The sequence below is a fragment of the Ambystoma mexicanum genome, chromosome 2p (assembly GCF_040938575.1).
Source record: "Ambystoma mexicanum isolate Mex_15411 chromosome 2p, UKY_AmexF1_1, whole genome shotgun sequence".
Lineage (NCBI taxonomy): Eukaryota > Metazoa > Chordata > Amphibia > Caudata > Ambystomatidae > Ambystoma > Ambystoma mexicanum.
Window position 1 is genome coordinate 1,307,186,684 of NC_090923.1, and position 14,799 is coordinate 1,307,201,482.

Here is a 14,799-nt window from a genome sequence, read left to right on the forward strand (position 1 = left end):
TCTTCAAATCACCTTTTGTGCACTTATGAATAAGTGTTCTGATGATTTTTCAGTCCGAGACTGCCACCCTGACCTACTTGATAGCGGCAATGCCCTCACATACTACATAACAGCAATTCCTGTTTACTAATACTACTTGCTCTCTTAATGGCTTTGAACATAAGAGACCTCCAGGTTCTTTTGCCCATCTTGCCACCCACCGATACATCAGGGGCTGTGTCTTGGAATGATTCACTTTTTTTCTTACTGGAGATCTGAATTATCTGATGAAGTGATCCAGATCAAGCCCTCTCCCCATACATTGTGGCATGCCACAATGAGCTATCCTATCACCTACCTTAAGACCAACAAGAAACTGCTAGCCAATCTGGCTTAGAGCTCGGCTGTATATATTCTCCAGTATGTGATCACACTGATTTGTATCATTGTAGGTCATCAGTGATAGATATCGAGTGTAAGAAGATCTCTTTTGGTTCTACTGCGTACTGGATGTTTTTAAACATTCCAAAATTACTTACAGCAAAGACTAAGGCACTGAATCACAGAGAACTAAATGTGACTATGTTTTGGAGAAGGACTATTCAGTCCACAAAGATGACACAGGTAGCAAATGCGACTTACTCCAACCTTGCTCTTCAATTGTCAAGACTAAGTTGGAACTACAGCCTATAACCCCTTTGTGTGTTGAATACTCCCTCTCACAGAATCATTGAAGAATAAGTGAAGATTACCACCAGTAACCTATTTGCGAATCAGACCCTAAATTCCTTTTTCAGGTACAGCACTTCCTTGTTCACTGTCCAAGCCTGCTGTTCCTCATCTCTTGTTATTTACCAACCTTTATTTCTTCATCCACATCTTTAGGCTTCACTCAGAGTGTACCCATTCGTTGAAACCTAATATTACCTACATTTTTAAATATTGCTGCTTCTAGCTGTCCATTGTAAGAACACTATGCTTTTCTCTTATCCTGCTGGATTACGGTGCCCCATCAAAGCCTTTTTTCTTTCTCCATGGACGGTGGAAGTGCTGTCTTATCTGGTCTGCTTCTTGACTATCTCCTCTAAAGGTATTTCAACACGTCAGGGTCAATAAAATTTGATCGCACTTACCATACTGTGCTACTGTTACAATGGTTGCTGCTTTATTTTCCCCTTCAATCGAAATGCTGCTGAATCACTAACGCATTTGTGCTACTGTGTATTGCTAGATGGTTCCATTCTACCTTCAGAACCACAATCGTGAAGCATGACTTCCCTATATGCAGGCTGTCTAAAACAGCCAATCATGCTTCCTTCTGTGAATTCTCTTCCCTCCCTGTTTCTCCCGGACTTCTTTCTGGTCTTTTTTTCTTTTCTTTGTGGTCTCAAAACTACAGTTCTTAAATGTGACATTCAGCACTTAATGCAATCTGTCGTCTGTATTCTTCTTATTCATACCCCACTTTCAGTTATTTTATTTTGAATTGCATTTGTATTACATCCTCCCACCAAGCTGTGTCAGTTTTACTGACTTTACTTGACATTACATGAGTTATATTGTTTTATTCTTTGATAAATATTTGATAAATGGCTGAGAGGAAATGGTGGCGTGCTTCTTGCACATCCTCTGACAAACTGGCCTGCCATCTGCTCCAAAGGCAATATCGGCTCTCATTCTGGACCAAGTAGAGAGCCCACATCCAAGCCTGCGTCTTCGTGGCATCTAACAACTCGGCCGAACTCTTTAAACTTTGCAAGGAGCTGGCCAATCCTGCTGCAGTCTCAACCTCTCCTGTCCCCTCCCAGGCCCTCTGCATGGCCCTGGCTTCTCATTTCAGCTCAAAAACTCCGGACACCCTGTCCTCTCCCTCTTCCTCCCCCTCTACTCCCTGCTCCTCCTGTGAGGCTAAAATCCCTGGGGTCATCTTTGATTCCACACGCTCCTTCTCTCCTCATGTCTCTGACGTCTCTAAGAAGTCACACTACCAGCTGCACCTCCTCAGAGGTATTCTTCCTTTCCTCTCCTTCCCCCAGAGGCGCAATGTCTCCAGAGCTCCGGTTCTCTCTAGGCTGGACTACTGCAACAGTCCCTTTCTAAACCTGCATGCCTCTACTCTCCGCACCTCATCCAAAACTTGGCCTCCAGCCCAGGGATCATATCTCTCCAGGACTGAAATCTCTGCACTGGCTCCCTCTCTCTTTCTAAATATCTTCCTTCTCGAGCTCTTCGCTCATCCACCTCTAACTCCCTCAGGGTCAGTCGCTTCTCCAAGCAGCGAGTTGGTGGTAGATCTCTTTCTTCTGCTGGGGCCTCCCACTCGGGCCTCCCACTCGAACAGCCTCCCTGCCTCTCTGAAATTTGAGGAGCACCATCTCTGGTTCCGGAAGCACCTCAAGACCTTCCGCTACTCAGACCTTCCTCTTTGCTTCTGCTTTACCTCCTCCTCTCCCCTGCTGATCTCCTGGCTGACTCTGAAACTGCACTGGTTACCTGATTGCCCTCTGATTTCTGGCCCAGGTCCCCTCCACGCCAGTTGCACACCTGCACTGCCCCCCATGGCAACCCTTGCACTTGGGGACTGTCTGTACCCCTAAAGCCCCTTCTATCACTTCACACCTGTTGTCTGCACTTACCCGCGCACTTGCCACCTGCTGGCCATACTTTTATTTATTATTTACTGTCTTATTTATTTTACTGGTATCCCATGTACTGCACTTCCCCATCCCCTCTCCCCTCGCACTTTCTCCCTCCCCCCCCCTCCCCTGCACTTGCACGATCTGAATTTCACCCGGCCTAGTAGGATCGCGGTCTCTGTCTTCCCGCTGTTTCCCCTCCCTTGCCTCGTCACGCCTTGAAACACTTGTGTATAGGTGTTACGCTCACCTGGACCCCACAGGGGTGTCGATCGGACCCGGACAGCTGCGGTCTCCGTCAACGCGATGCGTAGTGCAGAGATGACTGTCTGGACTGGCCCGCCTAGTCTTGTCTGCTGGGCCCGAAGAAGTATTTTCCTGCAAGTGGATACAGGGATTAGCCACCTGTGGGTTTTAGTGATGGCCTCCCAGCTGTTCTCGCTCTCCCCCACTAATCACCTCCGATATCCCCTTAGTAACCTCACCTTATGTTTGTAAAAGATGAGCTCTCCATCCTGCATGTCTTGCAGGGGCGCGTAGATACCAGTTACTTCACTGGTTTGAAGGCGTTGGGAGAGTTCCGGTAAGCATTGACCCTGAAGTCCCAGGCGGGATTGGTAAGTATCAAGTTCAAAGAGTTCCATGTGCCCGATGCTCACTCTTGTCCCCTTCCTTCCTTAAGTTGCAACTGAGTTCGTGAGAAGAAGGTCTCGTAGCTGCTGCTGGCATTCAGGTAAGAGGCTGTGTTACCCAACGCTATCCGGTAACTATTGTATGCGTTAACGTGTTGTTCTTCTCCCTCTTTACAGATGCGGCATATGAAGATATGGAGAATAATACAGCTGGTGGTAAATCAGGTAAGTCTATGGTGGTAAGAGGTATTTGTTGATTCCCTTGGCTCACCTTGTTATTCTTGTGCCCCTAGGTGCCGGAGTACGGCGAAGAAATGATGGAGACAGTGGCGGATAGAAAAATGCTGTGAGAACTGGTAAGTATGGCGCCGTGCTGGAGCTGGCGAAGCGACGCGTGCAGGACTGATGTACTTTCCAGGTCGGGAGATGAAATGGATCCGGAATCAGGTGAGGAATTTGAAATAAGTTTGTTTTATAACCTTGTCCTTTTCTTCCTCTTTATTCTAGGAGCTCCGATTCGAGGTGGGCGTGGCAGAGACTGGATGCTGGCTGTAGGCACGTGGGCGTGGCAGAAGACTGGATGCTGGCTGCAGGTACGTTGAGAGTCACGCTGCTGGATGCAGAATAACACAAAGCATGTGCTACTGTTCGGGCGTGGTTTAAATAGCCTCCAAAGTAGTCCCAGGAAAGAAGTTCCCCAGGACCACACCCGAGTAAAAAATAGTCCCTGTAGTAAAACAGTGTTACACTCACGAAGCGCTGGTCCCTTTGGTCTAGAAGCCTGCTCTGTGGCTCCATTCGGAATGGTACCTTCAAGATGGTGGATCGCAGTACGAACGGTTCTGCTACCACCGTTCCAGTCCTCTCAAGTTCACCAGAGGTACGGCCTACCGCTCACGTGACTCCTCATAGGACACGGAGACTTCCAGCTCTTCGCGTTGCTACTGTTCTAGCGGATGCTCCATTCTCTATTCAGCATTCTTTGCGGACACAAATCCCCCGGATTCATCTTGCGTCTCATTCTGAAACGCCGCCTTTGAGTTCTTGAGCTACTGTATTCTGGGTAATAATAAAAACTCCTGTCCAAGTCCCTTTCTGAATCTTTCTTCGAGTATTGTAGGATTTGATTCTACGAGCATACTCATCTTCACTTCCTTCTGACAGACTTGTGTTCCAGTCGCCCTCTCTGTGTCCCGTATTCTCGGCTTCTCTCCTGGTATTTCCAATCCGGCTGGTTAAGAGGTCAGGGGAATTAGTCTCTTTCCTGTTTTCCCCATTTCCCTTTCTGTACTTCTGCTATTCATCACTTCGCTTCTCATTTCTTCCCCCTCCAGAAGCAGTCTTCCGATACTCAACGCCACGATCGAATTGGCGACATCAGCCTGCGAACCACACTCCAATCTTCGGATCCTGCGCTCGACCAGGATTTTCTTCCCCAGAGGGTTTCCCTGACTGGCGCGTACCTCTCGCTCTGGGTTTTCCTACCGGGTAAGAGGCTGACGCGTTGGTCGGGGAGATTCTTGAGTTCAGCATTTGCTTCCCGCTGAACATATCAGTCTGCTCAGGTAAGACCTCCAAACCTATTTAATCGGGGGTTTCTTAAAGATCCATTGAACCTATTCTAAGGATCCAGTAATCATTAACAAACAGTCCCATCCAGGCCTCACGTTGGCTTGGATTTATTTGCAGCATGGTCTGCATGAGGTAAGTAATGTCTATGAGCCTGGTGCCTATGGCGCCAGGACTGATTTTTATTATGAGCCTGGTGCCTATGGCGCCAGGACCGAACCCAGACAGCCCCTAGCTGGGGCTGCTGGGGTTTTTGTAAATGTCTGGATGCCTGCTCCCGGGGCTGATGGGCTTGATCCGGATGCCCGGGGGTAGGCATCATGACAGTACTCCCCCCCCCCCAAGGCCCCTCCTAAAGTTGTTCTTCCCCTTGGCCGTGGTTTGTCTGGGAAGTTCCGATGGAATTTCTTCACCAACCGAGGTGCATGAACGTGGTCACTAGGCTCCCATGACCTTTACTGTGGTCCGTAACCTTTCCAGTCAATTAAATAAAAAAGTCTTGATTTAACCAACTTAAGAGTCCAGGATATTCTTTACCTCGAATTCAGGTTCTCCATCTATTAGGATGGGGTCAGGTGGTTTGGCAAGTCTTGTCCCGGGTTGAACTGGTTTCAGAAGTGAAACATGAAAGACAGGATGGATCCGCATATTAGAGGGTAATTCCAACTTGACGGCCACCGGGTTGATAATGGCCTTAATAGTGTAAGGTCCCAAATACCTAGGATTAAAAGTCTGAGTTCCTTTTAGAGGTATGTGTTTTGTAGCCAGCCAAACTTGATCCCCAATCTGATATCGTGTAGCATTGCTTCTATGTTGATCAGCATTTTTCTTATATTTCTCTTTTGCTTGTTTCAAATGTTCTGTTGCCTCCTTAAAGGCTTGTGTAATAGTAGAGTGTAAATGACTAACTGCAGGCATTTCTAAGTGCTGAGGCGAATCGAGTTCTGAGGTTCGAGGGTGATGTCCATATATGGTATAGAAGGGGCTGTGTCCGGTTCCAGAATGTACTGAGATATTGTATGCATATTCGGAAATCCATAAAATATCCTTCCAATTGCTTTCGGGCTGGTGCAGTATGCAACGTAGGTACTGTTCAAGGGTCTGGTTGGTCCTCTCCGTCTGACCATCGGTCTGGGGATGGTGACTGGTTGATAACCTCACGTCGATTTGCGCCAATTGACAACATTTCTTCCAAAATTGTGAAATGAATTGACTGCCTCGGTCAGAGACCAATACGGAAGGAAATCCGTGTATTCGAACAATGTTTTTGAGGAACTCCTTGGCCAAAATTGAAGCGGAAAGTAATCCTTTTAAAGGAATAAAGTGGGCCATCTTGGAAAAAAGATCCACAATAACTAGGATGGTGTTAAATCCATTGCATGGAGGTAGATCTGTAATAAAGTCTAAAGACAAGGTGTGCCATGGTGTAGGTGGAATATCCAAAGGTTGTAAAAGGCCAGCAGGCTTTTTCTTCTAGCTTTTGTTTTGGGCGCAAATGCCACAAGACATCAAAAATGACTATGTCTTTTCGCCAAGTGGGCCACCAGAACTGTCTCTTAATTTTCGCTTCAGTTTTTGCGATACCTGGGTGCCCTTCCATCAGAGTGTCATGGTAATTGGAGATGACTAGTTCTTGTATTTCCTTGTGTGGTAGAAATAGTCGTCCTTGATAGTAAGGTAGGTAATTGACGACTGAGTAGTCCGGGCCTTTCTTTACCCAGTCCTGCAGGGTTGCTGGATCGAAGAGTTGTTGGATTTTTTAATGAATATCTTCTAGTGTCTGTAGAGTAGTTATGCCAAGAATTCTTTGCTCGGGAAATATTGGCACCAGTTCCGGGTTTGCATATGCTTCTCCCATCCCTACTCGGGATAAGGCATCTGCTTTACCATTTTTGCGGCCTGGTCGATAAGTGATCACGAAATCGAATTCGGCAAAGAACAATGCCCATCGAAGTTGTCGCGATGATTGGGCTTTGGCTTTTTTAAAATACTGCAGGTTCCGGTGATCAGTGATTACGGTAATGGTATGCCTGGCACCAAGAAGGTAGTGCCGCCAAGCCTCAAAGGCGGATTTGATAGCTAATAGCTCTTTATCGGTAATCGCATAGTTTAACTCAGGTGCTGAGAACTTTCTGGACCAAAACGCTACTGGGTGAAGTTGACCGGTTTCAGGATCCTTCAGGGACAGGACAGCTCCCATGGCTAAACTGGATGCATCAGTTTCTACTATGTATGGAAGCTCAGGGCGTGGATGCTTTAAGACAGGTGCTGATGTGAATTTCGCTTTCAGCTCTTGGAAGGCCTTTTCAGCCTCTTCGGTCCACAAGAAGCGTTTGTTTTTTCACAAAAGTGCTGTGATGGGGTGTACAACATGGGAGAAGTCCGGAATGAATCTGCGGTAGAAATCAGCAAATCCGAGCATGCTTTGTACCCCTTTGACTGAACTGGGTGATGGCCACTTGAGAATTGCATCCACCTTTCGAGAGTCCATTCGGACTCCCTTTGGAGTCAGGATAAATCCAATAAATTCAACTTCCGTAGCATGAAAAACACATTTTTCCAATTTTGCATATAACTTGTGCTGGCGTAGTATCTCAAGGACTGCACGCACGTGCTTAACATGGTCTGATTCTGAGGAGGAGTACAATAGAATATCATCTATGTATACGACGACACAGACGTCAATGAGTTCACGAAGGACATCGTTCATAAAATACTGGAAGGCTGCTGGTGCATTGCACAACCCGAAGGGCATCACCTGATATTCGAATAATCCGTACTTGGTGCGAAAGGCAGTCTTCCATTCGTCGCCTTTATTGACGCGTACGAGATGATATGCCCCTCGGAGATCTAATTTAGTGTAGATACAAGCATCCTTTACTTGGTCTAGTAATTCGGGGATCAGAGGCAATGGGTATCGTTTTTTTACCGTAATCTGATTTAATGCACAGTAATCTATGCACGTTCTAGGGTCACCTTCCTTTTTTGGCACGAAGAATAAAGCTGAGGATGCAGGAGACTTGGAAGGACGAATAAAGCCATTAGCAAAGTATTGGTTCAAGTATTGCCGTAGGTGAAGATTTTCAGGTTCCGTGAGGGCATAGATTCTACTGCATGGGGGTTGTGCACCGGGTAGGAGGTCGATTTGACAATCGTATGATCTGTGAGGAGGTAATGTATTGGCCTGTCCTTTTTGAAAAACATCCTGAAATTCTTGGTATTCCTGAGGTAACTGCACGATTGGGTTAACGACTGTAGTCAGGCCTTTGTTCAAAGTTTTCTCCGGGTAACAGGTGTGTGAACAATCCGGGAAGGTTATTCTCTTCTCTCGCCATTCTATACAAGGATTATGTGTTTCCAACCATGGCATCCCCAGTATTATCTGTAACTGTGGGGCTTTGATTAGATAAATCACAATAGTCTCTCGATGCCCATCTTGACGCAACAGTGTCATCTCTGTAGTGGAATGAGTTACAGGCCCTGAGGCAATCTCAGTTCCATCAACTGTGGTGATGACATCTGAAGTGGTCTTTTTGCAAAGAGGTAGATTCATCCTTGACACCAATTTGTGGTCCATATAGTTTCCTACGGCCCCGCTATCTATGTATGCCCTTACTGCGTGCATACGTGATGGCTGCCTGGGATCAAGTAGGACCATTGGGATGATCAGATGCAAGGTCTGAGTGTCCTTCTTTAAGCTCGGCAAGCGGACCTCTACGCTTGTCGGGCATGGTCGTTTCCCGAATCAGGCTCTATGTGGCTTTTATCAGCAACTCCTACCACCTTCTTGGGTGGTTTTGTAGGGTAATCCCGTAGAAAATGTCCTGAGGTTCCACAGTACAGACACAACTGCATCCGTCGTCTTCTTTCTCTTTCTTTTTGAGTTAAGGGTCCTTTAACCCCCCCAATCTGCATAGGTTCAGATGCATCTGTTCCTTTGGGCGCAACGTTGGGTTTAACCAATACCCGATTCTCGAACTTAGCTCGATCAGTCTTTCGGTTCTGAAGTCGGTGGTCTAGCTGGACCACTAAATCTATAAATTCTGTGCAATCCTGAGGTGGGTTCACAACTTGAGCCAAGACGTCTTTGAGTTCTCCCCGAAGTCCACGATAAAACAATGTAATTCGTTTTTCCTCCAGCCACCCGGTTTCCACCACCAACCTATTGAAGGATGCAATATAGGTTAGCAGATCCTGGTTACCCTGTCGTAACGATAAAAGTTCGTTGTCCAGGGCGTGACCCTGTGAGTGTCTGGCAAATAGTTTTTCCATGCTCCTTTGAAAACCCTGAAAATCCCGGAGAAGAGGATCATCCTAGTTGACTAACGGAATGGACCAATCCGCTGCGCTGCCACTAAGATATGAACATACAAAGGCTACTTTGGCTTGGTCATTTGGAAAGGCTCCCGGTCTGCATAAAAAGTGCAAGCGGCATTGGTTCATAAACACGGCGAACCTTTTGGGGTCCCCAGCAAAGCGTTCGGGTGGAGCTAACTGAATATTTCCTGGTAAAACCACTTGCACAGGATTGCTTGATGAAACGGGGGTTGGGTTTCCCCCATATCCAGGGAGGGGCATTTGCCCAGGTTGGTTTTGCAGTAGTTGCCCAGCAAGATCATCAGTGCGCTCCTTTGAGACAATCAGTTCTCTCCTGAGGGCATTAGTCTCTTGGCGAGCGACATGTACTTCCGCCCTAAGTTCCCCCAATAATTGGGCCAGTTGGTCGGTTTCCGAGGTTTCCATAACACCCGGGTGGGTATTTTTAGAAAGGCTTTGTGTTCTGTTACGCTCACCTGGATCCCACAGGGGTGCCGATCCGACCCGGACAGCTGCGGTCTCCGTCAACGTGATGCGTAGTGCAGAGATGACTGCCTGGACTGGCCCGCCTAGTCTTGTCTGCTGGACCCGAAGAAGTATTTTCCTGCAAGTGGAGACAGGGATTAGCCACCTGTGGGTTTTAGTGATGGCCTCCCAACTGTTCTCGCTCTCCCCCACTAATCACCTCCGATATCCCCTTAGTAACCTCACCTTATGTTTGTAAAAGATGAGCTCTCCATCCTGCGTGTCTTGCAGGGGCGCGTAGATACCAGTTACTTCACTGGTTTGAAGGCGTTGGAAGAGTTCCGGTAAGCATTGACTCTGAAGTCCCAGGCGGGATTGGTAAGTATCAAGTTCAAAGAGTTCAATGTGCCTGATGTTCACTCTTGTCCCCTTCCTTCCTTAAATTGCAACTGAGTTTGTGAGAAGAAGGTCTCGTAGCTGCTGCTGACGTTCAGGTAAGAGGCTGTGTTACCCAACGCTGTCCGGTAACTATTGCATGTGTTAACGTGTTGTTTTTCTCCCTCTTTACAGATGCGGCATATGAAATTATGGATAATAATACCACTGGTGGTAAATCAGGTAAGTCTATGGTGATAAGAGATATTTGTTGATTCCCTTGGCTCACTTTGTTATTCTTGTGCCGCTAGGTGCGGGAGTACGGCAAAGAAATGATGGAGACAGTGCCGGATTGAAAGATGCTGTGAGAACTGGTGAGTATGGCGCCGTGCTGGAGCTGGCGAAGCGACGCATGCAGGACTGATGTACTTTCCAGGTCGGGAGATGAAATGGATCCGCAATCAGGTGAGGAATTTGAAATAAGTTCATTTTCTAACCTTGTCCTTTTCTTCCTCTTTATTCTAGGAGCTCCGATTCGAGGTGGGCGTGGCAGAAGACTGGATGCTGGCTGTAGGCACGTGGGCGTGGCAGAAGACTGGATGCTGGCTGCAGGCACGGTGAGAGTCACGCTGCTGGATGCAGAATGACACGAAGCATGTGCTGCTGTTCGGGCGTGGTTTAAATAGCCCCCAAAGTACTCCCAGGAAAGAAGTTCCCCAGGACCACACCCGAGTAAAAAATAGTCCCTGCAGTAAAATAGTCCCATCCAGGCCTCACGTTGGCTTGGATTTATTTGCAGCATGGTCTGCATGAGGTATGGCGCCAGGACTGATTTATATTATGAGCCTGGTTCCTACGGTGCCAGGACCGAACCCAGACAGCCCCTAGCTGGGGCTGCTGGGGTTTTTGTAAATGTCTGGATGCCTGCTCCCGGGGCTGATGGGCTTGATCCGGATGCCCGGGGGTAGGCATCATGACAATAGGCGCCTTATAAATGCCATATCATATCTTTAGTTTAAAGCAGCCTGGTTACCCATTAGAGTCCGGTACCATGCAAGATTAAGAGTTTAAATAAACAAACACATATCACTAATTATCTCTGAGGTGTGGCAGTACAGAGTCATTTCAATAACAGGAATCTTACAGGGCATCTCTATATTCCAAATAATATCAAGGTCTAGGGACTAAGGTCAAGGGCCTAAAGACTAATTGCGACCTAGAGGTTAGGCATCTTGAACGATCTCTTCAGTAGGTCGTCACTAATTCATTCTGGTCATTTGCATCAAGCAAACCTTACATAAGATACTCTTGCACTGTACACAGCCACAAATTGAACCAAAGCCATCCAGTTACCTCCTTCAGGTGAGACTACTTCCCCTGGGGTTACCCAACAGGTTACTTTTAAAGGGGGTCCACAATAATTTCTCCCCCCCCAACTAAATCCCTCCTCAACCATGGACACCAGAGCTGGTTCAAGCCTCCACTAATTCACTCCTTTTTGGTGTCAACCAAAACCATTTATGAGCACCAAAAGTCATATTAATGGAGTATTCCGAGCAAACATCTTGATAAACTTGTCTTTAAAAAGGACCGTCATTGACCCCCTTGCTTACTGCTTATGCCTTCTCTAAATGCGGTACCAACTGCTGATCTGGGCAGCAGCGAGTACAGTGCCAGTTTCACAAAAGGGTTTGCTATTAATGAGGCCAGGCTACTTCAATGAATTGTCCAAATCCAAGAGATGTCTGACACATCTTGATCAGCTGATCGGATAATGAATATGTTCAGACAGTAATACAGAAGTGAAAAATAAATCTGGCTTTATTTCCCATATTTATGTTTTGAAAACTAAAAAAAAAACAAAATGTATGAACTAACTTTTCAACCCAAAGGGCAGTGACCACTTCAAAATGCTCATTATTATTGGTAAAAGCACTACGAGGAATCCCTTTGAACAGTGCCTTTCTGTCAGTTGCCACACACCACTGTGCCTTCTTGAGCTTCACTACCACAATGGTCTTCACCAAGTGAACCCTTCATGAGGACAACCAGCAACTTCCTCGCAATCTGCAATAAACCAGTGTGACATTTTATACATATTGCTCTGTTTTATTGCTGGAAGTGCATGCCTCCATATGAAAAATGGGCGAGAGGAATCCTTCATTAAATTTGTAACCATGACTGAAATTAAGCTTCAGATACCAGGTGCCACTCGGCAAAATGGCAGCTGACCTAAATGCCGGTGGACGGCGTGATCGGAAAACCAAACAACGCTTCTCTTCATTTCTGACTCATAATGCTGCATTCCTACACTCATTCACAAATGTGAAGAAATGGTTTGTGAATGGGAACAGAATGCAGTAAGATTTGAACTAACAAAACATTCACCTCAGTGCTTTCTAAAATATATTTTCCACAACGTAGATACTTACAAAATCTAGTGTTGCTTTATTTAAAAAGCAAAGCAAAAATCAATAAATCCAACACCACATAAACACAATATAAAAATAGTTACATACGTACATAGATTCACAGATTTCATGAATGAACATAGTCAATGGGCCTCATTACAAGTATAGCGGTAAGGCCACAACGGTGCCGGTAGCCCTACCAGCACCGTAGCTACCGTACCACCATACTACGAGTTCTGCTCGCGGGTGCCTTTGCAGCCACCAGGTCTGACCTGGTGGATGTACCGGCACCCGTGAGCAGAAGAGGACTGTAGAACCGGTACCGTTATTAATGGCATCAGTGCTACCACCTTCCCCATTCCCATTCAGCCCTACGGGGCCGAATGGGGATGGGGAGTCCCTTATTACCAGCACTGGCAAATAGGCAATTATCGGGTCCGCCATCTCGGCATGACCCGGTAATTGCCCATTTGTGGGTGCCGGTAAAAAATGAATATCGGTAGCAGCCGTGCCTGCACTACAGGCACGGCTAGCGCCAGCCTCGTAATGAGGCCCAATGTTTTGATTTATGCTGAACAAAACAGTGCCTAAAACCTCCATTCCGAGATGGCAATCACTGGCCTGTGAGGCTTTTTTCCCCATTTGTTTTTGGCAGAGCGCCAGGGGAGACAACAGAAAAAGTGATTTTGCTGACAGCGATATTAAGCCAAATCTTTTGTGGACAGGATAAGTCTGTTTACAAAGGTTAATGACAAGTGCTCTACAGTCTCCATTAAAGAGAATATCAATGTTGTAACCCATAGCTTAAAATGATAGCACCACTCACTACCATCAAATATACATTTCATGGCTTCCAAAATCAATAGCCAGCTTTTCTAACTAACCCAAAGGGACCATCATCAATAGTTAATCATTCAACACTTGTTTATAACCCATTTGGCCCATAACATGTTTAGCATAGTGTATTCACATTTTTCCAGTGCCAACCCGATCATTCTTATGATTTATGGGGTCACCATAGTTGCTAAGGTTCGTCTACTGATTTCGGTGTCCTTCCCCAGGGGAACATCACCCAGCAGCTTTAAATTTGACTGCTTTATATAAGCCATGCCTTCTGGACAAGTGTCTCAAAGCAACTGGTCATCCCCCCTTCTGATCAAATATCCTGACACTGCATATCAGGCCTAACTGCTAAGTCACCCACATCATCTGCTTCTGCAGATTGATTGACAAACACAAGCTTCTTACAGGTCCTCCAAGGATAGCAACAAAGGGCAATGTTTGCAGCAACACCCAGTGTTCATATCTACAAGGAGACCAACACTTATGGTCATACTGTTAACCTATTGGCTAAACCATGGTTGTTCAATCTAATTATGTCAATCTGCAGACCATTGCATTGGGTTCATCAGTAATTTACACATCTGCTAGATTTCCTTCAAAATGTATCACTACCCAGACAACTGATCACCTTAAATGGTAAACAGAAACATTACCAACTGCACCACCTAGTCCTGAAAGCTGGCCATAGGAAGTGTCTACTGTTGGACTGGTCACTTTACTTTATCCTTTAGTCATTTTAAAGGATTCATCACGTCCGGCCAAGCCCAGGCATGATTATGGACTTGTTCACTTGATCCAGCATCATCAGCCTTAACTACTGCCCATCAACATGCTCTGTCTCAGCATTTATCATCTGCTGACATCCCCTTCAGGACCACCAGATGTGGCATCTCCTGATGAACACCTCTACTGACTTAACATAAGAACCAGCAATTCACAGTAAACATTATCTGACCGTATCTGTTGCTCTAGGGTCAACACTTTGGTTGCTACAAACTGAACAACGCAAGGTAGGGATGTCACAATCATCTGATATCTAAAAGCAGATCTACCTACTGTAACAAAGCCCCCTGCTTGGCTATTTGGGTTAATGGTTGGGGGATCATGGTGCCTGGGTGTCACCACCCCCTAAATGACAGAGAACCCTGAGTGGTATGAGGATTCCCTGTTCCTACCAAATCCTGACTACATCGCAGGGGCTCATCTCCAATGGCTAGCCTACAGCACCATCCCTTTAAAGGAAAAGCTTGCATACAGTGCATAACCCTTGTTTGTTCTTTTTGGGATCACGAATACAGAAGAGGGAGTTCCAACGGTTACCCACATGACACAATCCATGATACCAACAGCGCATGAGATACCTACTAAGAAGTAATGGTTACTGAACAGTTTGGATATTTTTAATATGTATAGTCTGACCGCCATTCTGGATGAGAAGAGGGACAATATAGACAAGATATGGCTTCACTTTCTCCAAAAGTACCAAACACGACATGGAATGCATATTAAAGTTGATTGTTTGGGCAGGGTTCGCTACAATTCGAGGCAATTCGAGGCGATTGGGAAGAAGAG

The 14,799-nt window shown here is 46.3% G+C and overlaps 1 protein-coding gene across 3 annotated transcripts in view; it reads right to left on the reverse strand.

Moving 5' to 3' along the window:
* TECPR1 (tectonin beta-propeller repeat containing 1) overlaps positions 1 to 14,799 on the reverse strand; it is a 1,334,260-nt gene that overhangs the window by 513,310 nt on the left and 806,151 nt on the right. The window lies entirely within an intron of this gene.